At 43.9% G+C, this 23,905-nt stretch overlaps 1 long non-coding RNA gene across 1 annotated transcript; it reads right to left on the bottom strand.

Moving 5' to 3' along the window:
• Positions 1-4,135: 4,135 nt before the first annotated feature.
• LOC115948422 lies at positions 4,136-23,238 on the bottom strand. Its single transcript, XR_004082243.1, has 2 exons — positions 23,009-23,238; positions 4,136-6,197 (listed from the first exon to the last, which is right to left on the bottom strand). It is a non-coding gene; the product is annotated as an uncharacterized LOC115948422 (long non-coding RNA).
• Positions 23,239-23,905: the final 667 nt, after the last annotated feature.

Genomic DNA, 23,905 nt, shown 5'->3' with positions numbered 1-23,905 from the left:
GTGTCCAGGATTTATGTACATGTATAAATATGTGGTGTGGAGGTGTGCCCTGTGTGTGTGTGTGTGTGCCTGCAGGGAGTACGTGCTCAGGGATGCTGCTGGGACCTGGGGCACGGAGCTGTGCCAGTGAGACATAAATTTAAGGAATTTAGAGATTTTAGAGGAGCTAAGATTTTAGTTAGAGATAAGCTTTATTGAAGTTAATTAAAATAAATGGGTAGGCCTTGATGAACTTAAGAGTTAGTAGTTAACTAATAATTGATTGCTTGTCAACACAATGTTTGGTTAGCTGGGTTTATAATGAAGAATATAGAAATTGATAAATAGCTTTTAGGAGCTATTTATAAGACAATTGTAGGCCTCCTCTGTTCTGAAACCAATTGAAGACAGGGGATGGGAGTTCTACCAAGGGTTCATTTGTCATACTTGCATTGAAAATGTAGAAAGGTCATAATGAGGAAGACTTCATTTACTTCCTCATTTTGGGACCCCTCTCCATGCAAAGGATCACCAACCCATTTCAAGGAACAAACTGCACATGATTAATGGCTTTTGAACTAATTATCTTACGAAGCAGGGAATGGGATGTACCAAAGTTATGAATATGTAATTGTATTTTGGGTATTCAATACTTGTATAGATAAAAGGCCTCTGTAATCATCTGTAAATTGTGGTGTGCATTTGGGAGCTATCCCACAATAAACTTACACTTTCTAAGTCTAAACTGTTAGAGAATCTTTGTCCGTCACAGTTCGATATCAGTACTAGATCAATATCCATAATTTTTTAATAAATCACCAGACTCTCCTCCCCCTAACTGCTGGAGCCAGCCTCCCCCAGCAGCAGCCACTACCACTGCCATGACACCTCCAGGCACAGATGGGAAGTGATTTCCAACTCTGTCAGCCCAACATCACTGCCTTGGCAGAAAAGGCCAAGGAAAGAAGGAAAAGGAGAGCACAGCTATAAGCCCCAGGATGCTGTAGCAGCTGTATCCATCAGTCCTGAGTCTGTCTGATCTGTGGATTCCATAGTCCCTCTTCCCTTTCTCTCTCCTCCATTTGCATCCCACCAATCTCCTCTCTTCTGAAGGAAGAATGTGTAATTACTCCTCAAATCTAGCCAACGTTTTGCTGCCTCCCTCCTTCCTGCCTTCTCAAACCTAGCCTGTGATCAAATCCACCCACCAAAGTCAAATATCTTTCCAGGGATGAACTTTCACACAATCTTGGGAGCAGTTTTCTAGTTTTGTGGTTGGTGAGAATAAAAAATTAATGTGTTTTTTTTCCGTGTAGAAGCATCAGTCATGCATTGTGTGTACACTAAATTCACAGGGTCATAGAAATTAGAGACTGGAGAGCCCAGGGGAGAGAACTGCTCCAGCTAAGGAGCTGTGCAAAATTGTACTCTGCATTGCATTAAGGTGAGGAAGGTCTTTGCGCATTCCTGAACTGTCATATCATCCTTGTTTTCTTGTCACCTTCTTCCTGAAACACAGGTGTGGGCATTGTCTTTCCCAGAGAAAGTAGCTTATTAATTTTAATGAGCAAGGAAGATGTGTGCTGTTGAGGAACAAGCTCAAATTAAAATATTATTAATATGCAATCAAATATGGGCCTTTCACAGTGACATTTAAAGATCCATGTCCTTATTTTTAGTGAAAACCTGCACTAAACTGGCTTATGATCCATCAACATCCCTGTCTGAGGATCTGACCCAGATTGGATTTATTTGATTCTATTCTCAGGCTATTATATACTCTCCCATTATGGATTGAGCCCTCATGCCAATCAAATGGCATTGGGAAACTTCCAAATGGTTTCAGCTGAGTGGGAATGGCCCTGTTCAGACCATGTGCTTAAGGTCAGTGTCTGCTCTCAGGTATAAATCCAGCAGAATGTCACTGAAATCAATTGAGATATAGCTGATTTATAGAGATGACATTGGCAGTAGCAATTGACTGCCTCCAAGAACCTGTCTGTGGCCTCAGCTCAGCCCTGAGCTCTCAGGATGCTCACACAGGTGCTGAAGTCAATGCACTAGAGGACATGCTGTCTAGTTATCTTCTGACTCTCCTTTGAGCTCTTTTGGTTTAATTTTCTGAAAAAACAGACATTGGGTGCACTGATTCTGGGGTGGAACATCATGATGTGATTGCAAAATTTTTGCTGTAAATTCATTGTCATATGTTTCCCTATCCCTGTGCAAGTGGGAGCAACAAGAAGAAAGTGCCCTCCTTTCCTCTGCCACGTCAGCTGAGGGGCAAAACATCCCTGAATTTCTGTGTGGAAATGGGGACTTGTCCTGTGCTGTGCTGCTCCCACCATCCCACACCCTCATTCTCATCCTCCAGCCCCTGCAGAGATCCTGGAGATGCCCTCAGAAATTCCCTCTCTTGCATGATGCCTCCTCCAGACTTCCCAACATGGAGTGTGACTTTGCTGCTCACCTTGTTCACGTCCTGAATTCACCACCACTTTGTGGATTTAAAAGTTCAGCAAAAGGGCAGCCCCATGAAAAGATTTAGAGGGTTCCTAAGATACAGCTGCAACAAATCTTTTCCTCCCACTCCAAGCAGCAGAGGTCTGGACATAAGAAGAAATGCACAAGGAGGAAGAAAAAACCATTTTCATTAGCAGTGACTTGCTGACAATGTGGTTTCTCTGTCAAAACCTGTGACCTGAATTATCACTGCCTGTGCTGCTGGAGGGTTTATTGGAAAAAGGATAGCTTTGCAGGGAAAAGAAATCAGACTGGTGCACATGACATTTTTCAAAACAAAAGGCAAAAAACCACTTCCTTATATTGCATATAAGCGAAGAGGACATGATCAGAATACTCTTGATGAAGAATTGGGCTGCAGAGTCCTTCTGGTCCATGTGAATCACAGGTCAGGGATGTTCCAAACTATCTTTGTGCCCTTTGCAGCTAAAGCCCCCCAAAATGCATTCTCCAACCTGTAGTTATTTAGATGCTGATCGAGTTTCCAATAACCTGAAAGAAAAAAAACAGCATTCAAAGGAATGTCATGGCTGAGGGCCATCCTCACACCATCTCCCATTTTGTATGAACATCATCCCAGCAGACTTCTGCAGCTAGCAGAGGCTTAAGGCTTCTGGCAGTCTGGAGCCCTCACTCAGATGATGTTCCCAAGTCACTGCCAAAATATCAGGGGTGAAGGAACTTCTTGGGCAGCTGTGAGCATGACAGGTGTATCCTGCCCCACCTCTGGATGAATGCACTGCCAGGAGGATAGTGGCTCAGATATACAATCCTTTTGGTGGTCTGAAGGACAGACTTGTGTAAACTCCTGCACAAACTCAAACACAAAAACAAGACAACACAGGGTGGCCAGCAAGGCCAAGTGCAAGGTCCTGCGCATGAGTCAAGGCAATCCCAAGCACAGGCACAGGCTGGGAGAAGCATGGATTGAGAGCAGCCCTGAGGAGAAGGGCTTAGGTGTGTTGATTGTTGGAAAGCTTGGTGACCTGGCAATGTGCTCTGGCAGCCCAGGAAACCAACTGTGCCCTGGTCTGCATCCCAAGCAGTGTGGGCAACAGGTCAAGGGAGATTTTCTCCTTCTACTCTGCTCTGGTGAGACCCCACCTTCAGTGCTGCATCCACCTCTGGGGTCCCCAGCAGAAGAAGGGTATGGACTTCTTGGAATGAATCCTGAGGGTGAAGAGCAGGGGCTGAAGCACCTCTGCTATGGATAAAGGCTGATATAGTTGGGGCTGTTCAGCCTGGCTATGAGAAGGCTCTCAAGGGACATTAAAACACCTACCAGTAACTAAAGGAGGCCTACAAGAGAGCTGGAGAGGGACTTTGTCCATGGGTAGATGGAGATAGGACAAGTAGCAATGTCTTTAAACTAAAGGAGAATAGGTTAAATTAGATATTATGAAAAAAATCTTCCCTGTGAGAGTGCTAAGGCACTGGAACAAGTTGGCCAGAGAAGTTGGGGATGCCCCATCTCTGGAACCTCTGCCATCTTCAGAATATTTATTATTTATGCCAGTACTTCTGCTCATCTTCATTCTTTTCAATGTTGCGGTGGGTTGACTTTGGCTGAACACCAGGTGCCCACTCTATCACTCCCCCTTCTCAGCAGAGGGAAAATAAGATGGAAAATAACTTACAGGTTAAGATAAGGCAATTTATTAAAGCAAAAGAAAAGTTTACATGCACTGAAGCAAAAAGAAAAAAAAAATTGTATTCTCTACTTCCCACCAGCAAGTGATGTTCAGCCACTTCCCAGGAAGCCAGACTTCTGCATGGGTGGCAGTTTTTCCAGACAGCAAATATTGTAAATAACAAAAGCATCCTGTTTGTCCTCCTTTTCTTAGCTTTTATATCAGAACTGATTTTGTATGGTATGGAATATTCCTGTGGTTAATTTGGGTCAACTGGCCTGCTTGTGTCCCTTCCTGGTATCTTGCCCACTCCTAGCCCCTTGATGGGGGATTCTGATGCTGTGCCAGCTCTGCTCTGCAGGAGTCAAACACTGCTGTGTTAACAACACCTTTCCAGCTATCAATGCCCAGCAGAGCTCTGTGAGGGCTGGCAGGGGAAAATGAAGTCAATCTCAGACAGACCCAATAAAAATGCTTTTCTTCCTTCTGACTCCAGAGTTCCTGGATCAGTCAGATTCTCCTTTTTTATAACACTTCTGCAAACATGCGACTAAAGGGGAAGTCAACACCCTGCAGACACAGATGAGATTAGCAGTCAGAGTGGCCCACAAGCCGAGTGCTTGGCTGTCTTTAAGTCATCTGGGATAACCAGAACTTTGTACCTGTGTTTGTCCCTGGTGAGTATTTTTTGTTTTATTTTTTAAAGAATAATGGGTGGGGTTTTGGCAACAAAATGAGGATCCTAGCCCTAAGTTCTTGCTTTCCTCATAAAGAACAATTCATTCCATCTTTATCAATATGTAAAAGCTCCTAACCAAACATCACCAGTCAGCAGGGGAATACTCAAACCTGCTAAATTTTTCTATAGCAACTTCAGGTTTTGAAAATGTGCACATTACTGTAGAAGCTTTTTCATACTTCTGGTTGGTCCTACATGGTTCAGTGTTGTGCTGTGTAGATATACCCAAGTCATGTCTGAAAGCACCACATCAAATACAGAAAGCAGGCTGATCATATTGATGGAATCTTCCAACCAGACAATCAGTCCTCCTGAAAAGGATAAAGAAGCCAGGGAAGCCTGGCTGCCTCATTCAGGACTATTGCAGTTTCTTTGTGTGCTCCTGCACTGCTCTGCATAAATACCCCTTGACTTACGAGCTTCATTTATTTGCTGAAGTTAATGCAACAGCATGCAGTTACTATGGTGATGTGGGCTCCCTGACTATCTTGGGCTAAATCCATACCCATGTGTGAGTTGGTTCTTGCAGTGCCTGAAGTTTGCTGGCTCTGGAGCACAACCAGACTGGAAGCCAATGAGTAGGAAAGGCTGGGTGATCAGGGAATGTGGATATCACTGACACAGGGACATTGGCTCTGCAGTGGCTATGGACTGTTTGGGTGTCTCCATGTCCCTGCATGCTCCATGTATGGAGGGGACAAGCACAGATGATCTTTAATCTTTATGAAGAAAACAATGACACAGTTTGTGTCTCCCAGCCTTGTTGCTCATGTACTCTGCATGATGTTTTCCTTTTGCCAGGCTCCTGCTTTAGAGACAGGAGATAAGGACAGTTCTGCCTTATTCTCTTGACTGCAAAAGGCAAGACTTCAAAAGTAGGTGGAATTCATGCACTGACAAGGTCCTCAAAGTCTCTGAAATACCTTGAATGTTGTGACACCCTCTGTTTCCAGGGCTTCAGGGCATTTCACAGATGCACAGATCTTTCACTGGTCTTCTGCATAAAGGGCTCAATTTATGATTACTAGAAGCAAGCAGGGAACTTCCAAGAGCTTTAACAATTTCTCTGTGGCTGGGAAAAGGGTGCACTCAATCAAAGCTGTGGTTTGCTGTGAATTACCCACTCAGCTGCTGATGGCGACTGGCTTTACCCTGCAGCTTGTTCGTGTTCCCTGGAGCCTCGGATACCTCTATGCTGCCATGAGGATTTTATCTTGTTCAGCCTTTTCTTCAGGAATAAATCTGTGTCCAGTGGTGTCTCAGTCAGCAGGTTTGTCTGCCTGGTGCAGCTCCCCATGGCACACAAAGTTGTGCTGTAGCATATTCTGGAAAAGAACAAAGTTGCTCAGATGCGCTATAACAAAGATGGTTTCCCTGCTAGGGTGGCACAGAAATGTTTGCTCTGTTGAGAGATTAAAGAACATCTGCAGAGTTTTCTGCTGACAGGAATGTGTCACTTCACAGCTGGCTGTTTGCAGAAGCACCCTGTCATTACCCAAGCACCCTGCCTGCAGCTGTGTGCTGCCCAGGGAAGGAAAGAGAAGTGGGCTCATTGCACAATTCTCCTGGCAGATGACTTACCTGCTGCTTGCAGCACTAATCAGTGTCAGAACAACAGGGACTACCAGGCTGGAAACATATTTATGGGTAGATTTTGCACTGTCTGTAGATGCAGAAATTTTGGTAAAATTAAGGGGAAAAAAGAAAAGGGGGGGGGGGAAGGAAAACTCAGGGATAAAGGGCATTTATTTGCTTAAGAAGCTGGGAATCTTAAAGCTCCCATTTTCTTAAGTAACTTTAAAAAACACAACTGAGATCCATGGATGTATTTGAGCTCTTTATCTATGGAGGGTTATATCTTTGGATGTTCTCTCTGTTGCCACTGAGTCTGAAGCTCTTCAGGTGGTCTCCAGCACCTGATGCAGAGAGAGGAGGGGGCTGTGAGCTGCAGAGATAGTTCTTCATGGAGACTTATGAGGCTGACAAAATGCCCATCCATGGATATTGTGAAGAAGGAGAATGAGTGTCTCAAGCTGTTTTGATGCCTTGAGAGGCTACCTGAACAGAGGCTAGAAAGTGTTAAAGGAATAAAGTAGGTATTTATTTAAAAGATCTTCAAAGGATACACCTTGGGCAGTACAAGAGTCCAGCCAAGGCTATATCCAAGATGGACCCCAGGTCATGAGTTTCACACTTTTATAAGTTTTGGTCCATTTACATATGGGGTTAATTGTCCAAGTACAGCTTCAGGTTATGAGGTACATTCTCCCAGATTTCTCTCTTCAATTTGCTGTTTATACTTTTTGGGCCTGAAGCTGAAATGGTGTCCTTGGTTCTCAGGCTGGAAAAGGATTGTTTTGTCTGACAAAACTGTGAAGAGAACTTGCTAAGACTTTATATGAAGTTCAGAGTTCTATACTAATACAGTACAGAATCTGCAAAATATGAAAGCTGAAACTTAAGGCATCAGTTTCAAAGGTCTTTCCTGGAGATGGCAGAACCATGAAAAAGTGGAAAGACTGCAAAAAGAGAGGTTTCAACATATCAAGTTCTGTAGCAACATCAAGGCAACAACTTTAGAATAAATTTGCAGATTGTTTTAACCAGTCTACAGTAGCACAGCTATCATGCAACAACAAGCCCACCGGGACAGGCACTGATGCATCTGAGGTTTCAGCTCTGTCACACCTCTGCGTTTTGAAGAGAACTGTCTCCCATGAAACTTCCCTTTGCAGAGGACAGAACTGACCCAGCTGGGTAACATGCCATGCTCCCTCACACAGGCTTTCCTCTTAGCCTTCCTTGTTTTGTTTTTCTTGTAAGGAAAGAATTATTTTAATGTCATTTAAGCTGAAGGAATCTGGTTGCTGTTACTGTGCACTGTAATTCTGCTGCCCTTCTGGCACAGCACAGCCCTTCCCTCTCCATGGCAGCCAAAGGAAAAGGAGAGGGGAATGAGATCTGGGCTACACTGAGGTGATTATTTTAAAAAGCTCATTGAACAGATCATTTGGCAGTACAGATGTCAGCTGCCATTAAAATTGAAAACGAATTTGCTCTTGTCTCTAGCCCACAGCAGTGGGTTTTACCTCATTGAAATGTACTCCAGGTAACTGCCCCACTCAGGATGTACTTCCAACCCTGCAGTTTGGGAGTTACAGCTCTGTTTGACTCCTTAGGTAAACAAGACAGTAAACTCTTCCCCAAAATAAATAGGAAGCAGAAGACTTGATCTCAAAGATAAAAAACTTCCTGTGTAACCACTCAATGCCTCTCCCCTTATCTCTGTATGTCCACATTGTCTCTGTATGATGTCCATACCACCAACGCACTGAGTGGGGTAGGTGTGGTTTTTGTGCTCACTGGCCAGTTCAACTCACCGCACTTCATAGCCATGACAGTCAGCAATTAAATGGAAATGCTCTTTTTTTTAAGGTGTAGGAACTAGATTACAGCTAGCAAGAAAAGCAATTAAAACCCAGATGCAGGCAGTTGTAAGGCTTTTCAAGGGTGTGATGCCAGAGAAACTAAGGTCAGAGTCAGCGAAGGCTTAGATGCTGGCAGGCATTATGTACGCCATAGGAGAGGTGCTTCATCCCTCAAACCATCTTGGTGGCCTCCTCTGGACTTGCTCCAACAGATCAATGCTCTTCCTCTGCAGGGGCCCCCAGAGCTGGATGCAGTGCTTATGAGTGTGAATATAGGATCCTTAAGTTATTCTTAGGGTAATATAACTTCATTTGTACAGAATTTTAAAAGTTTCTCTTATATGAGAGAATCACAAAACAAGGTTGGAAAAGATGTCCAAGATCAAGGTCAGGAGGGTAAATAGTGGCTGTAAGGCCAGCAGGAGCCTTTGTAGTCATCTCTGCTGAACTCCTGCATGGGGTACAGCAGCGTTTCCTCAGTGCTCCCCACGTCAAGCACACGGCTCCTGCCTGAGCATGAGTCCTTTAGAAGGGCACAGAACCAGCCTGAACTCTCAGTCTTGGGTAAAGATATCAAAGGATGGATAGCACCACACTGCCCTAAAGGAGGAGATGTTTGAGGAGGAGCTTGGATTTGGCCTGGAAAATCTCTCATCCCACTGCTCTCATGTCCCAGCTGGGACTAACACCCTCTAGGCCCAAAAATTGGCGTGGTTGCTGCCTCAGAGGGCAGATATTGGGCCTTGAGCTTGTTCAGAATTAAGCTGTTAGCTGATGTCTCTTAGATTTTCCACACATCACAAACCTCAGCCCTAAGGAGCCAATCCTCCTGGAGGAGCCTGTTCAAAGAGGTGGTGTCCATCCCTCAGCACTGTTCCAGAGGTGGTCTCCATCCTGCAGCACAGCAGAGGGGCAGCAGCTCATGGCCCCCTCTCACAGCTGCAAGGAGCTGAGTGTCTGTGAGGGTCACTGTCAGCATCAAAGGTGGGACAAAACCTCCTTGGTGCTCACTTTGACCTTCTGGTGAAGCTTTGTTCTCCTTTATCTGAAAAGTCTTCAAGTCTCACTGAGGTGAGACAGTGTTAAACCCAGCATTCAAAGATGCTTAAGCACTGAGTGAAATATGAATCAGGACCCACCCTCTGTCCCAAAGGCAGGTTTAGCTGGCAGCACACCTCCCCTCTTTGTGCTGTTCATTCATTGGCCTTGTTGTGATGAACTTTCACCTAACAAATGTATTTAGATTCACTTTTCAGACACTGTCTCTCATTGGATACTGGCAACCTGGACCTGTACATGGAGGTATAAGGCAAGTTGTAACTCCAAAATATCCCACACCTGCATAAGGAATCATGCAAAAAGATTGGTTAAAGGTGAATTCAAGAGCTCCAATGCAAAATCTGTTTGGGCTGCAGATGTGTGAGGCACTTAGAACCTTTGTGCTTTTTCTGGTTTCTGCTTCTTGACTTCTAACTGAGCATCTGAAGCCTCTCCTTAGATCTTCAATGTGCTGTGATCTGCAGGCACAGAGCCCTGCCTGCTCCATGGGAACTCCCTGCAGGGCTACCAGTCAGCCCACATGGCTCCCAAATGCACCTCATTGCAAGAGATCCTCACTGATTTTAACAATGCAAAATTCAAACCAGGTGAATCATTCCCAAATCTCCAAATCAATGTTAAAATAGCATTCAATATTGTAATAAATTTTGGAATATTTTGAGTTGCATTCTGGTTGCTGAACTTTCAGGGTGCATTCAGTACATGTTCCTAGCAAAATTAGTGTATATATAAATTAAAATACAATTAAAATACATTTACATTATATTTAAGTATTACTATATAAACATTTAAGCACATAAATGCTAATATAATTCATCAAAGCTAGAAATATTATTTAGAAATACTATTTTTCTAAATGCTAAGATATTCCTTTGCCTTTTTTTTTCCTGTGATAGTGTTAATTTTCTTTATAGAAGCTCATATGGCACTGCTGTGTTTTGGATTTGTTCTGAAAGCCAATGTTTTCATTGCTGCTGAGCAGAGCTGACACAGAGTCCAGGGCTTTTCTGCTCCCCACCCCATCTCACCCCACCCCACCCCATCCCACCCCACCCCACCCCACCAGCAAGGAGGCTGGGGGGGAACAAGGAGCTGGGAGGGGACACAGCAGAGACAGCTGACCCCACAACAAGGGATATTGCAGACCATTTGGGGTCACACTCAGTGTGCAAAGCTGGGGGAGAAGAAGGAAAAAGGTACATTCAGAGTGATGGTGTTTTTCTTCCCAGGTATGCAGATGGATCCCAGATTTCCCAGGGATGGCTGAACACCTGCCTGCCTCAAGTGGGGAATGAATTCCTTTGCTTGGGCATGCAGTTTTTGCTTTACCTGTTAAACTGTTTTTAACTCAACCCACGAATCTTCTCACTTTTACCCTTCCCCTTCTCTCCCCTATCCCACATGAGGGGATGAGCTGACTATCAGGGTTAAACCACAACACCCTCAAAAAAGCTATTTCCAGAAATGGGGGATTTCAGTGAAACAGCAACACTTCTGTGCACTGTGTTTGCTCAAATAGTGACAGTGATTTTTCTCCCCTTCAGATTTTGTTAGGGATGAAGCCTTAGCACAGATCAGTTTTAGAATTGCCACACAAATATTGCTTGTTACGTCCATAATTTGAATGCTGGGTATTCAGAAATGACAATTCAGCTTTCTAAAACTGAGCACTAAAAAGTAAAAGCTATTTCCAAAAGTCCATGAATAACTTGCTTATGCAATAACATCCCCAAATCCAGTGTCAGAGTTAAACTTTGAATTCCACAGACTTTAACTTGCAGAAACAGACACAGCCTCTGAATATGCTACCTTGGGAGATGAAGATCCATCTGAAAAAGTCAATAAATTTGAAAAATAACTCTCATAAAAACTAATGTGATTTATGTAAGCACATTAAGGGGAAAATACCCTGAACAGTTGGTTTAAGTGCTTAGACTTCTTTAACTTAATATTTCCATATAGTTACATTGTAAGTTTAGATTATTTTTTTGTCACTTCATACTCTTCTTTGTTAAATTTCAGAAACAAATCAAGGTACTGGCACAAAGAAATTAAGCAGCAAAGATGCCTCCAAAGAGTGCTTGATTGTTCCCACATGAAGTAATGATGCTTTCTACAAATTGCCCTAATCCTCAAGGAAGCATCATTCCAATTGTCACAGGGTTGTTTGTATGATTGTCTGTGAACAGACAATCATCAAAATTTTCTGATATAAAAAGGAGAAAAATAAGTGAAGAAATGAACAAACTACATTTATTTTTTTAAAGCAGGATTACATTAGCTAAGTAAAGATTAGTTTCAAAATGCCAGACATGGTTTGAATTCTTAGTGAATTGTTTCATGTTTTTAACACTTTCACATTTATCCCACAAGATTTTCACTTTTGCCTAGACTTTACTACCCCTGCAATGATCCACCACTAAAAATACTCAGTTTATCTGGAGCTCTCAAACTGGCTTCTGTGCTGTTTTTTAACTAGAGCTTCCAAAGATCTTGAAAATTATTATTTAAACCAGCACAACACATTGTGTCATCCTTCTCAAACCAATGCAAGCTCACATTATATTGATTTAACTGAAGTTGATTCCTACCAACTAAAACTAAATGGATACAAATCACTTTTAGAGCAATGTGGAGCTGCAGGGGAGTGGTGTGATCTCACCTGCACATCTCAGCTCACTGACTGCAATACTGTACAGCAAAATTCAACAAGAAAATTCTTTTTTGGGGGGAATTTCTCCTCTGCTGCAATTCATTCTTCCTGTCCCAAAGAAAATGGTAAGAGCAAGTGCTAAGACAAAGTAATAAATGACATCATGAATTTGCTTTCATTATCTGTATCAGACCAGTTTATGGGTAAAGAGGAGGTTGATATTCAGATGACAGAGCAAGTGTCAGCTGAAACTTGGCTCTAGGATGGCCTGAACATCTGTGGGGACACAGAGCTAAGTAAAAATGGCAACACTTGTCCAAAAGTTCATTTTAGACAAAGTTCATTTGTTCATTTTCCTGGAAGTATCTGCAATCAGAGCTAGTAAGTGAATGGGGGAAAGAACACAGGGATGGAGAGACAGTGGGCAAAACAGAGGGATGCGAAAAGACAGATGGGGATAGGACTCACCTGAACTGCTCCTGCAGCTTGTGGTGGAAGACTTCCATAAGGAACAGCAGGATTCTCTTGGGAAAACTTCTTACTTCTCCCAGCCAGAAAGACTGGAAGATCCCCCTCAGCCCTACATGCCACCCATGCAAGTGGGCAATATATAAACATATCAATCATATGTATCATGTGAGAACATTCCAACCAGCCTTTCTTAACACAGACATAAGATGCTGGAGAAAGGCCTTTCATTACACTTCTTTCCTTCAGACCTAATAAGCCACAATGGATTGATGGTCACACTGGGAGGAACAGGGAAGGGAGGCGGGACTGAAGGAGGAGCGCAGGAGGCGGGAGGAGCCGACCGGAAAAGGGGGGGTCAGGGGAAAGGAAGGGGTTGGGAGGAGGGAGGAAGGGGTTTGGTAGCGGGAAAAAAAAGGGATTACGGGGAGGAGAAGGGGGTTTTCCCACCGTGGCGCCTCGTGGTCCCCTCCATCTTGGGCTCCATAGGAGCTGTCTTGAGTGGGGACCTTGAAGTGAATTTTAGAGTTTAACTTGGGGGACTTAACAACGCAGGAAGTGGGAGCAGGGGAAGAAAGGGGTACGGAAGAGTCTGCAGGAGTCCGGGCCCTTGGACGTCTGCAGCGGGGAGATTGGCAATCTTGAGAGGGGCCAGGAAGATGGGGAGAATCCTGCCCGCTGTGGCCGGGGGCTGCCCGCCTCAGGATGCCAGGTTTTCTGAGGGTGGAGGGAGAGGTGTGCGGGGTAGGAACACGGGGTAGGGACGAACTGGGGACCGAACTGGAACTAGGACAACTTGGAGCTGAATTTATGGACGTCTGCAGCGGGGAGATTGGCAATCTTGAGAGGGGCCAGGAAGATGGGGAGAATCCTGCCCGCTGTGGCCGGGGGCTGCCCGCCTCAGGATGCCAGGTTTTCTGAGGGTGGAGGGAGAGGTGTGCGGGGTAGGAACACGGGGTAGGGACGAACTGGGGACCGAACTGGAACTAGGACAACTTGGAGCTGAATTTAAAGCTCGGGGGTGCTCTCCCTGTTCTTTTATCTTTTTCTTCTTTAACACAGAAGTAATCTGTGCCACCCCATTTAGGTGTTCGGCCAAATCGACTCTTTTTGTGATCGAAATTTCCTCTGACCTGGCCGAATCAGCTAATTTACGTGAGACCTCCTCCCAAAACCGGAGGTCTCTGCTACGGTCAGGGGAAGCATCTCTGAACTGGCAGAAGACCCACCGAATCAAACTTTTCAACTCCTTTTTCTTAATTGAAACTTCCCCCCAACCAAAATTCCCCCAACGCCAACCAAAGCTTCCTTCTGCACGGCAGACAGTCTCGCACCCATGACTGCGGTCTTAAGAAGCTGTGCAAGCCTCGTGACACCCGCAAATTAAAACGGAAACAAAAAGAGAGAAGAACAACGAAACAGGGAGTAGGAGGAAGAAAAGGTTTCCTGCCCGGACCCCCGTCAGAAAGAGACATACGTCAAAAGAAAAAAAACCAAATTCCACTGCCCCAAAGTTACGACGGTGGGCACCCGCCGCCCCAAAGTTACGATGGCGGGGGGCTGAGTTAAAAGACGGGGGGTGAAAAAAAGGAAACTCACCAAACCAGGTGGGAATGAAGGGAATGTCTGGGTGTCACGGGTCGTGCTGTGCGGACTGCTCCCGGGTGCAGGAGGTGGTCAGTCCAATCCTCTGGAGTGCAACCCCCAGCGACCAGGGGTCTGCTGCAACGGAGGTGCTGCCACGCCCAATGGAGCTGTGCAGCTCTGAACTGCAGGTCTCCTTTTTCTTAATTGAAACTTCCCCCCCAACCAAAATTCCCCCAACGACAAACAAAGCCTCCTTCTGCATGGCGGACAGTCTCGCACCCATGACTGCAATCTTAAAAAGCCGTGCAAGCCTCACGACACCCGCAAATTAAAACCGAAACGAAAAGAGAGAAGGAAATGGCAGGTGACAGCTGCTGGTTCTTCCGCGCTGCGTGGACGCCACGTGGGAGCTCAGACCCCCTCGCACCGGTGCTGCGCCGCGGCGGTGGGAGCCGCGTGCGGGCCACAAGGTGGGCACCCGCCGCCCCAAAGTTACGATGGCGGGGGGCTGAGTTAAAAGACGGGGGGTGAAAAAAAGGAAACTCACCAAACCAGGTGGGAATGAAGGGAATGTCTGGGTGTCACGGGTCGTGCTGTGCGGACTGCTCCCGGGTGCAGGAGGTGGTCAGTCCAATCCTCTGGAGTGCAACCCCCAGCGACCAGGGGTCTGCTGCAACGGAGGTGCTGCCACGCCCAATGGAGCTGTGCAGCTCTGAACTGCAGGTCCGGCGTAGTCCAAGGACTGTAAAAACCACGCGTTGGGCGCCAACAGCTGCCACGGTGCATGAAAGTCTGAGCCCAGCTTGGCCACAGAAAGGCACCTTGGTAGCCTAGGTGTGACAGCCACGTGGCTGATCAGCCCTGGCTCCCGACAGGAGGCAGGCGGGGTGTATGGCTGCCTAAGGCACTCTCCCTCACGGCGTGGTGGGGAATGCAGCACCTTGTTAGACAGGCAAGACAAACACAGCAGCAAAGCACGGGCATGAAGGCAAGGAGGCAGGGAGGTCTCCGCAGCAGGTTATTCAGAAGGGAAAGAAAGCTGCAAGGAACTGCCCGAAGAGGGCGGGGACTGCACAAGGTTTTAAAGGGTCCCAAAAGGGAGGATCAACCTGCCCCCGGGCAAATGAACATACAGAAAGAAATAATTGATATAGTGAAACAATGAACAGGGGACTAATTGGGGAGGGGAAACAACTTTTGGTTCAATCACTTTATGCTCTGAGTAGAAGGTTCTAGGGAAGAGGTGTGGGCAGAAAGTGACGGACATGGCAGTTACTAGGGAAACATAGGAGGGGTTTGGGAGACACTATGACAACAGAGGAGGGGATAACAGATTGACATAAAAACTGATACAAGGGTAGCGGGAGTTGCCTAGACACCCATGGATTGACAGATAACTGAGGGGGAAAAGCGGGAAGGGAGCCCTAGGCAGAACCATTATAATAACAGAACGGGGGAAACCGAACCTACCAACTAAATCTAACATTAATATCAAAATATAACTTGAATATTAAACTTGTGCAAAATACAACAGTGAACAGAAAAACAGCCGCACCACAACAGTCAACACCCCAACACTTAACACACTTTGTACAAATTAAGGGGAACCTGCTGAGATACACAAATGTTTTGGCATTTGTTGGAGAGAGTATGTAATTCTTAGCATGTCTTATTAAAGTGACAGACAGAAAAAGCTATCAAGAATGGACTCATTGCTTTCTGCTGTATATCTTGACAGATGTAAGAATTTATTTAACAATAAAACACCTGGCAGCTGTCTGGCAGGGCTAGGGGCTGTGCCTGGTACAAGTAGATACAGCTGAATGGCTAATGTTGGAAACCAAGCTGGATGGAAGGAGCTGAAACCTGTGATGCAGAAATGCTTTTTAGTATCAGAAAAAGGGGAAATAGTTGTGGAACAAAAATATCAAGATCAATAGTTACATAATCTGCTCTTTTTCCAGGGGACCATAATTATTAAGGCATTTTCTCATCTGAGCCACATGCAACTCATTAAAAAGGTACAATCAATAGCAAGTACAGACTGTGGACAGCATAAGCATTGAAATCCAGCTCTATCTCCCTCACAAGCTTTTCAGTGAGCTGCCCCTGTGTGCACCCCCAGCACTTGAGAGTGAGTCCTCTCATACATAGGCAATAACACCATGCATCTGCTGGAGATCTGCAATGCCTCATCAGTGTGATGTGCAGAGGAGAATGCCAAGGAAATTATTCAAACCTGGGAAAATGCCTCAGTCCAAAAGTCAGACTCATCTTGCCTAAATACAGAGGTCTATAATGCAGGCTGTGATAGGAGAGGTAGCCAGTACAGGGTTCCTTGACTGTTGCTAGAGAGAAATAGGAATGCTGTGAGGGACATTTATCCAGTCTGGTTTAAAGATTCACTCTGGGCTGAGATGAGCTTCACTGTGAAAGGGCTCATTGCTCCAAGCTGACTCCATGGGGATGGTGACTAGTGCTGTACAGCCATCTGTTGGGTAGAAGTGCACATCTGGCCAGATACATCCATGTGAGAGACCGGAAAAGTTCCATCTCCTTAATTTGTCAGAAGCAGATCACAGTGCTAACATATCAAGGAGACCTTCATGTAAAGACAGTTTTGTTTCCAATGGGCATTGTTAACAGCAGACAGAAAGGGAATTAACAGGCATAGGCTGAGGCCAGATACATGCAAGGAAAATACAAAATGAAGGGCTTTGTACAATGAATGAAAGAAGCCACTGCCCAGCAGTAGAAGAGGTGGCTTCTTGATCTCTGGGAGCCTCCAATGTCTTTATGAAACATCAGAGCTCCAGTTCTACTTAATGTGGGTTAAATGAATAAACCTATTAACCTGAATAAAACTGTGGTGCTCTATAAATCAGACCAGATCAGATTACTTCAGAATGTCTGGCTGGTGTCTGTTGTAAATTTGTTTTAAAACCTGCATACTTTTCTATATCTAACAGTCTTCCCCTCTGTTCTGCAGGGGAAATAAATAAACACATAGAAATACAGTAGGTTCTTTCATCTTTAGAAGAGAGATAATCCTTTTCAAAATTAACTGCATTCTACACAGTCAGGGCAGAGAGCACAAGGATTTCATCTGCAAAGGCAAGAACAATTTTGCAAGCCAAACAGAATAAGTCACCTGAGCTTCTGCCCCCAGAATCAATGGTTCTTCAGTCTTGTACTTACTCCAAGTGACAAATGTAGGTTAGAGGGGTTGGGTTTGCTCAGCCCCCTCCAGGTGGTACTGGTGTCCATAACCACCTGGCTTCAGAGATAACGAGAAATATTTGCCCTGAGCTCTGCATTGCTGGCTCAGTTTAGATCTCAGAGAATTCAGTAGAACATGTTCTATTGCCTCACATGAACTGCTGCCAGCTCCTCTGACTCCTTTGTGAAGCAGAGTTAGAGCATCACAGGGGCAGCTGGGAGGTGATGCTTGCACTGTGCTATGTCCTCATGTCTTTACATGTGTTGTTTCTTGCTTTGCACGTTTTCCTTGCTGTAAAACAAGAAATAGTTTTGGGGGAACATGAAGCTACTATTCTTTATATAAGGAAGTGTGGGTCTAATGTATTAAGGCAGGTTATTTTCTCAAACAGGAAACCATACAATATATTTGTTGGGAATGCATCAAGACCATATGCAAACTTCAGAGAATTTGTTCATCCTTGCATCTTTTTGACTTTTGATATGATGGTTACCAACATTATTTTAATTTACAGCCTGAATACCTTCACCTGCACATGATACTCTTTTCTCCTTCATCTGCTATACATCCTCCCTTCCCTGACATTTACTTCCCTATCAATCAACAGCAACAGAATCCCACTTCAGCTTTCTTTTTACAAGGTTGAGCAAATCTCATTCGCCTGTTTCAGGGCTGCATCCTGCCAGCAGCTTAAAGTCATCATGTACATCACAATTTTTCTCCTCCTACACTGGAAGCAAGTAAAGAGCTCTTACCCCAAGGCAGATTGTTTTCTAAATTTCTAAGGGTGAGGTTCACTCAGTTACCTTGCCCTAAAGGACATCTTGACAGCTCCCTCAAATGTGCTGACTGTTTTCCAGCAGTTAATCTCTCAGCCAGGTAACTCCTTCCGCACAAATCTTGGAGAGAGTTTCCAATATGAATGTTTCCATGGTTCTGTTCTTCTAGATTTACTCTAAGAAATCACACTGTATTAAGATTAGATTAATTGCTGTCTGGTTTTCTAAATCTTTTTTTATTTCCTATTTCTTAGAGGTAGGCTGTACTCTGAATGCAGCACCTGTCTGGTTTACACTAAGATAATTTTCAAGTCTTTGAAATCTTTTGTCCAGGTCTCTTATCTAACCATTAAATTCCTTAGTTTACACAACTTCACTCTTCTGCCATCAGGGAAGTGTACTCCAAAGTGACCTGTGATGACAAGATTTTCTCTAAACATTGCTTTGTTAATATCAGATCTAAAACATCATTGCAGGTGACTTAGTGTTGCTTTAGTGAAGCATTCTACTAGCTTTTGCACACAGAAATAATGTGACATAGGTATTTTCTAGGCAACATCTGGGGAATTGATTTCTAAACATTTTGAGTTTTTTTTTCTTTAGCAGCATGTCTCAGTTCAGGTCTGTCCTGAACTGAGCTTCAAACTGTGGGTTAACAGCAGAATTTCAGAATTATCCTTGCACAAGCACTCACCATCCCTCCTTGGAGGGATTCTGCTCATACCATTTATCCCTTCCCAGCCTATCTCAGTAGCTGGAATGGACTGAAAAGTTATTTTAACCTATATATCTGGCAAGAAAGCAAAAACACACAAACTTTTCTATCATACCTCTGTTACTATATTGCTTTTCTACCATTCAAAATAAATGCCTATCCATACTGAATTAAGCTGTGTAACATCTGCCAGGTGTGCCTCAGTGTTCTATTCACAATTTTCCCTGGGGATGAAGTCCACCTGCAATTGCCATTTTTGTGTTATTTGTGTTTAAGTGAATACAGAATGTACAGCCCCTGGTATGTGTGTGATGTCCTTTGAGGAAAAGAATTTGAGAACTGCATGGTGGCACAGCTCGTGTGCTTCTGTGACATTCAGGAGAGATGAAACTGTTAGCTGGTGCTGATCAGACAAGCACATAAGCCTGACTTTTAAAAGGTTCATCTGTGTTACTATATTTATTTTGTTGGAGCCACAGAAAACTGCGTTCTTGTCAAACTGTGTCTTTAACAGGCTTTGCTTGCCATTCTTCTTGTGGGCTGGAAACTCAAACAGAAGCCTAATAAACACTTCAACCTAATCAACAACATTTATTTTCTGGGTCTAATTTCACCTTCTGGTTTATTCCTGACTGTCCTGGGGACAAGTGAAATGAAATAAAATTACATTATGCTAATAACTTCCCAATCACTTAATGCACATATTTTTAAGCCTGTGCTTGGGAATAGATGGTACTCAAGGCATTGTGAGATCCAGATGGCCAAAGGTAAATTAGGTTTATTTTACTTCTGTGATGTTCTGTAGGTGACATCTGAACTGCAAAGAAGGGTCATTTGTATTGGAGAGATTGAATGTGCTACATGTTCAATCTGTGAAACACACCAAGTACACATGGCTGCCTCTCTTTACCATGGGGTCACTTACCTTTATCCTCATTTTAGGTGCTTATGCCATTTCTTTCTTCTGCAGTAAAATATTTATGGCAAATTGGTTTTATATTGTTTTAATCTTCCTTTATCCTGACAGAGGTAGAATCATAGAATCATTAAGGTTGGAAAAGACCTCTGGGATCATCAAGCCCAACCTTTGACCCTGACTAAGCCATAGCATGAAGTGACATATTAACTTGTTTCTTGAACACTTTCAAAGATGGTGATTCCACCCCTACCTGAGTTATGGTTTTTTTTTTCTATTTTCATATCCCATCAGTGCCTTTTAAATTTTTTTATAAGTGTTTATTATTCCTCTCAGGCTTTATACTGTCCTTATAGCAAAACTTGTATTTATCCAAGAGTACAAAAGCAAAGAAGTATTTCAAAGCACAGAGAGATTTTTATGTGAGTTTTTGGAAGATCCAGATTTTCTGAATATTTCTAAAAAAACAGCTTTTGGTGTTTACTGTGTATTTTTATATGCTGCAATACTGAAAGGTTTCTCTGACTTTCACAGACATTTATTGAGAGCAGATTATACCAAATCACAACATTTACCCATAGCCAATGCTCTGATATACAGCACTAATGAGTCCTGGCAGGTAAAAACACATCTTTGTGTAATAGTTTGGCCTCACAAGAAATCTTCCTGTGGTGTCACAGCTGTCTCTGATGTGTGCCTGCACCCTGGTCCTGCAAAGCAGAGGCTGACACCACTGACTGTGTGTCAGTACCACTGAGTTCTTGCAACTCCTCATCATTTGAATTCCAAGAGCAAGTAGGGAGCGATGCTGTTTATTTTTCTTTTCTCTTTGCTCTTAATGCACCTTGGTGCCAAAGCCTGACCATGTGAAGCGTGGAGGCTGAGGATGTGATCTAAAAGCCTGCTTTATGCCTGTACTCTTATCACTTGTTTTTAGAAGACTCTGGAGCAGGGAAGGCTGTTACAGTTCTGTGACATCTGTCAGAAGTGTGGGGCGTAGTTTGCAAAAAAAAAAGAAACCAGCAAGAAGACCAAGCCAAACATGATAAAGCTGTGCGTCACTCAGGCAAAGTCTACACCAAATAGCCACCAAATAGCCCTATCAAGTTTATTAGCACAGTGTTTGAAGTGCTACTATTGCAAGTTATACAAAATAAGGGCAGTGACTCTTACACAATTGAATACAGAACACGATGTACCTCTTCAGTGGAGGTAAGGTAGGTATACATATATCACCTGTCAAATGTACATAGACCATCTGTATCTTTTGCCAGTTAGAACAAATAAATTGTGCACAGTCCATCCGTGGTCAATCTTCTTAAATTCATATCTATAAAGTTTGGAAGTATTTATTCTCTTTCACATCTAGTCATACTGATCAACAGGTGTGTTCTGTATGGTGTAAAATAAATACAAATCATTATCCAATATAATTATATAGATTACCACTTTTAAAGGGAACCACCTGTGTGGAGCTTGGTCCTGCCCTGGGAGCATAACCAGCAAGGTCAGTAATCAGTCCTGCCCTGTTCACTGAGACAGGAACTATCCAATGGCATTTTGGCCAGAGCAAAGAACAGTCCCATTCAACAGAATGAGTGGGAGAAGCTGGGGATGGGGCACTAGCTGGCCACACTCCTGGATCCTCTCCTCTTTCCTCCCACTGGGAACACAGTGCAGTGCTTAGCACATCTTTTAGAGCAAGTCAACCCTTTTTGAACGACAATTTATTTACATAGGCGAGGAGAAATAGCTTCTTGGCAACTGTGTACATGCCAAATGCTGATTTTCTATTTTAACTTCTAGACACAATGGCAATTGGCTTGTTTGAAAGATGATGGATTATGAACTGAAGAGAGAGCTAATGAGGGGGGAGCAAACATGAGCCCAGATTCGCACTTCCCCAGTGCACTGCCTCAATTTACAGCTTGGTGAAACCCTTGAAATTGGGTTTGGGCCCAAGAAGCCTTTGAAATAACCAAACCAATTTATTTTTAGCTACAAATATGGAGTAACTTTAAAATAGAAACGAAAAGCTGGACAATCCAGGAAAACAAGGCAGAGTGTGGGAACCAGTCAGTAAGGTTGAAACCCAGGCTGCCTATGAGCATCTGCAGGGTAGATGCCTCCTCCCTTTCCTGCTGCAAGCAGTCAGGAGGGGACAAGAAATTAAATTCGTAAAAGGTTGTTATTCACCAGCAATTAGCTTTGCCTATTAAAACTGTCAAGAATTACTCAGATGGTGTTCCTAGCACAATATTTAACTGGAGGTTGGCAAAAAAATATTCCAGCCATCCTTCAAAAAATAACCCAAAGACAACATGGCTCCTTCTCCAGCACCATCTAGGTCCATCCCTTTTGGAGTCTTAGAGCAAACAAATCACAGCTCCTCTACCTCTACCTTGGGATGAGGCTTCTTAAGATGGGAGAGCCGTAGTTCTGCCCACATTTGTTTTAGCATTGTGTAACAGGAAAAAATTTCTGCAATTTCTTCATTTCTCCTCTGTTCTGATCAGTGCTGGTGATAATGGTTTCCTTGTTATGGCTTGTAGACTCCAGCATGCTGCTGTGTTGAGCATAGGAAGGCTCAAATCTAACTCTTAAATAAAAAAGGTTCCAGCACAGCATGTTTGTAAAATATCTACTGACAAGTCAAAAAGTGTTCCACATGGCCTGTAAAACATATGTTAAAAATTATGCATCATAGACCAACTTTAAATTATTCATTTTTAATTCCTTCAGCCTTGAAGGGCCTTTAAACATTGACTACTGAGAAACAATCCTGCCACTGAGGGAACAGCTATAAAATAAAAAACTGGCTACTTAAAAATATAGAGAAAAATGCTTTAGCTAGTCACAGTTTCTGAATTTTAAAACATGAACAAAGGTCTGGATCCCCACTTGGTAAAAGCTGATACAGCTCCTTTGAAGTCTGCACAACTATCCCCTATCAGCAGTTGAAAGCCCTGGCCCGGACTTTAGAATATAGTTTTCTACATAAGATGACAAGCAAGATTTGCATGGTTAGCTCAAACTATTCTATATTCACTGAGCTGTTGAGGAAATACTGTCTGTGAAATAAATCCTGGATTCTTTCCCAAAACCTTCTAAATGACACTTGCTAGTGAAATGCTACAGCATACATGAGGGGATCAGATCCAGCACACTGGGCTGGACCCTGCTGTAATTCCAGCGGCATTATCAGAGAGCACTTGTTACCTTCACGCTCCTTGGGGTGCAGCAGGGAAATTGAGAGCATCTAAAGGAATTGAGTGTAACACTGATATAAAAAGGAGAAATAGGCTCCACACCTGCTGTTTCATGTGGATTTGGTCTTGTTCTCTGCTCTTGGCTCAGACAGGTGCTGGCAGAGACCTGTGGATCTTCTCCATGCTCTGCACTCTCCATGCTACACCCCTGTCACTGTATCATGCCTCCCTGTGGCATCTCTGGGGCAAACACACTCCTCTTCTGCCTTGCTTTACAGAAAGGAGCCTTTCTGAGCAAACCCAGCCACTGCAGAGCTCTCCCCCATATCTCCTCCTTGCAACTTGTGACCCTGGTAGGTGTGGCTGGCAGGATGCACCATATCCTCTCTTGTGTGCTCCAGAGAAATGGTGCAGAGATGGGGCTGAAAACACAGAAAAAAACAAAACAAAACAAAACATCTCTTACTCCCTTTCTTCAGTCACAGAATCATAGAATAGTTTAGGTTGGAAGAGATCTTACAGATCATCTCATTTCAACCTCCCTGCCATGGTCAGGGTTACCTTCCAATATCCCAGGTTGCTCAAAGCCCCATCCAGCCTGGCCTTGAACAGTGCCAGGGATGGGGCATCCACAACTTCTCTGGGCAGCCTGTGCCTATGTCAACTTGATTAACTATTAATAATTAGGACATTCTTGGCTGCTGGGTTAAGCTTTCCTTGATACAACCTAGTGAAGCTTTATATGTTGTATGATGATAAATCAGCTGTTTTACTAGATTAATTCTTTTTTTTCTGTTGAACTCATGGACAGACCAGGTGTGGTACAACAGGCAGTGAAATGCAGAGTGCTCAGACTCTTCTTTCTCATCACTTTCTCACTCCCTCCCTCCGCCCAGAAATGCTTGGCAGAAATCCCCAAACCTGATGCACAACCCTATTACTGGTGAGCTGTTCCCCAGAGATTCTTTTTTGTAAACAGTCCCAGTCACTCACTATTAT

The sequence above is a fragment of the Geospiza fortis genome, unplaced genomic scaffold (genome assembly GCF_000277835.1).
Source record: "Geospiza fortis unplaced genomic scaffold, GeoFor_1.0 scaffold94, whole genome shotgun sequence".
Taxonomy (NCBI): domain Eukaryota; kingdom Metazoa; phylum Chordata; class Aves; order Passeriformes; family Thraupidae; genus Geospiza; species Geospiza fortis.
The sequence above is the reverse complement of the archived record's forward strand: the minus strand, read 5'-3'. Positions and strand labels throughout refer to the sequence as shown.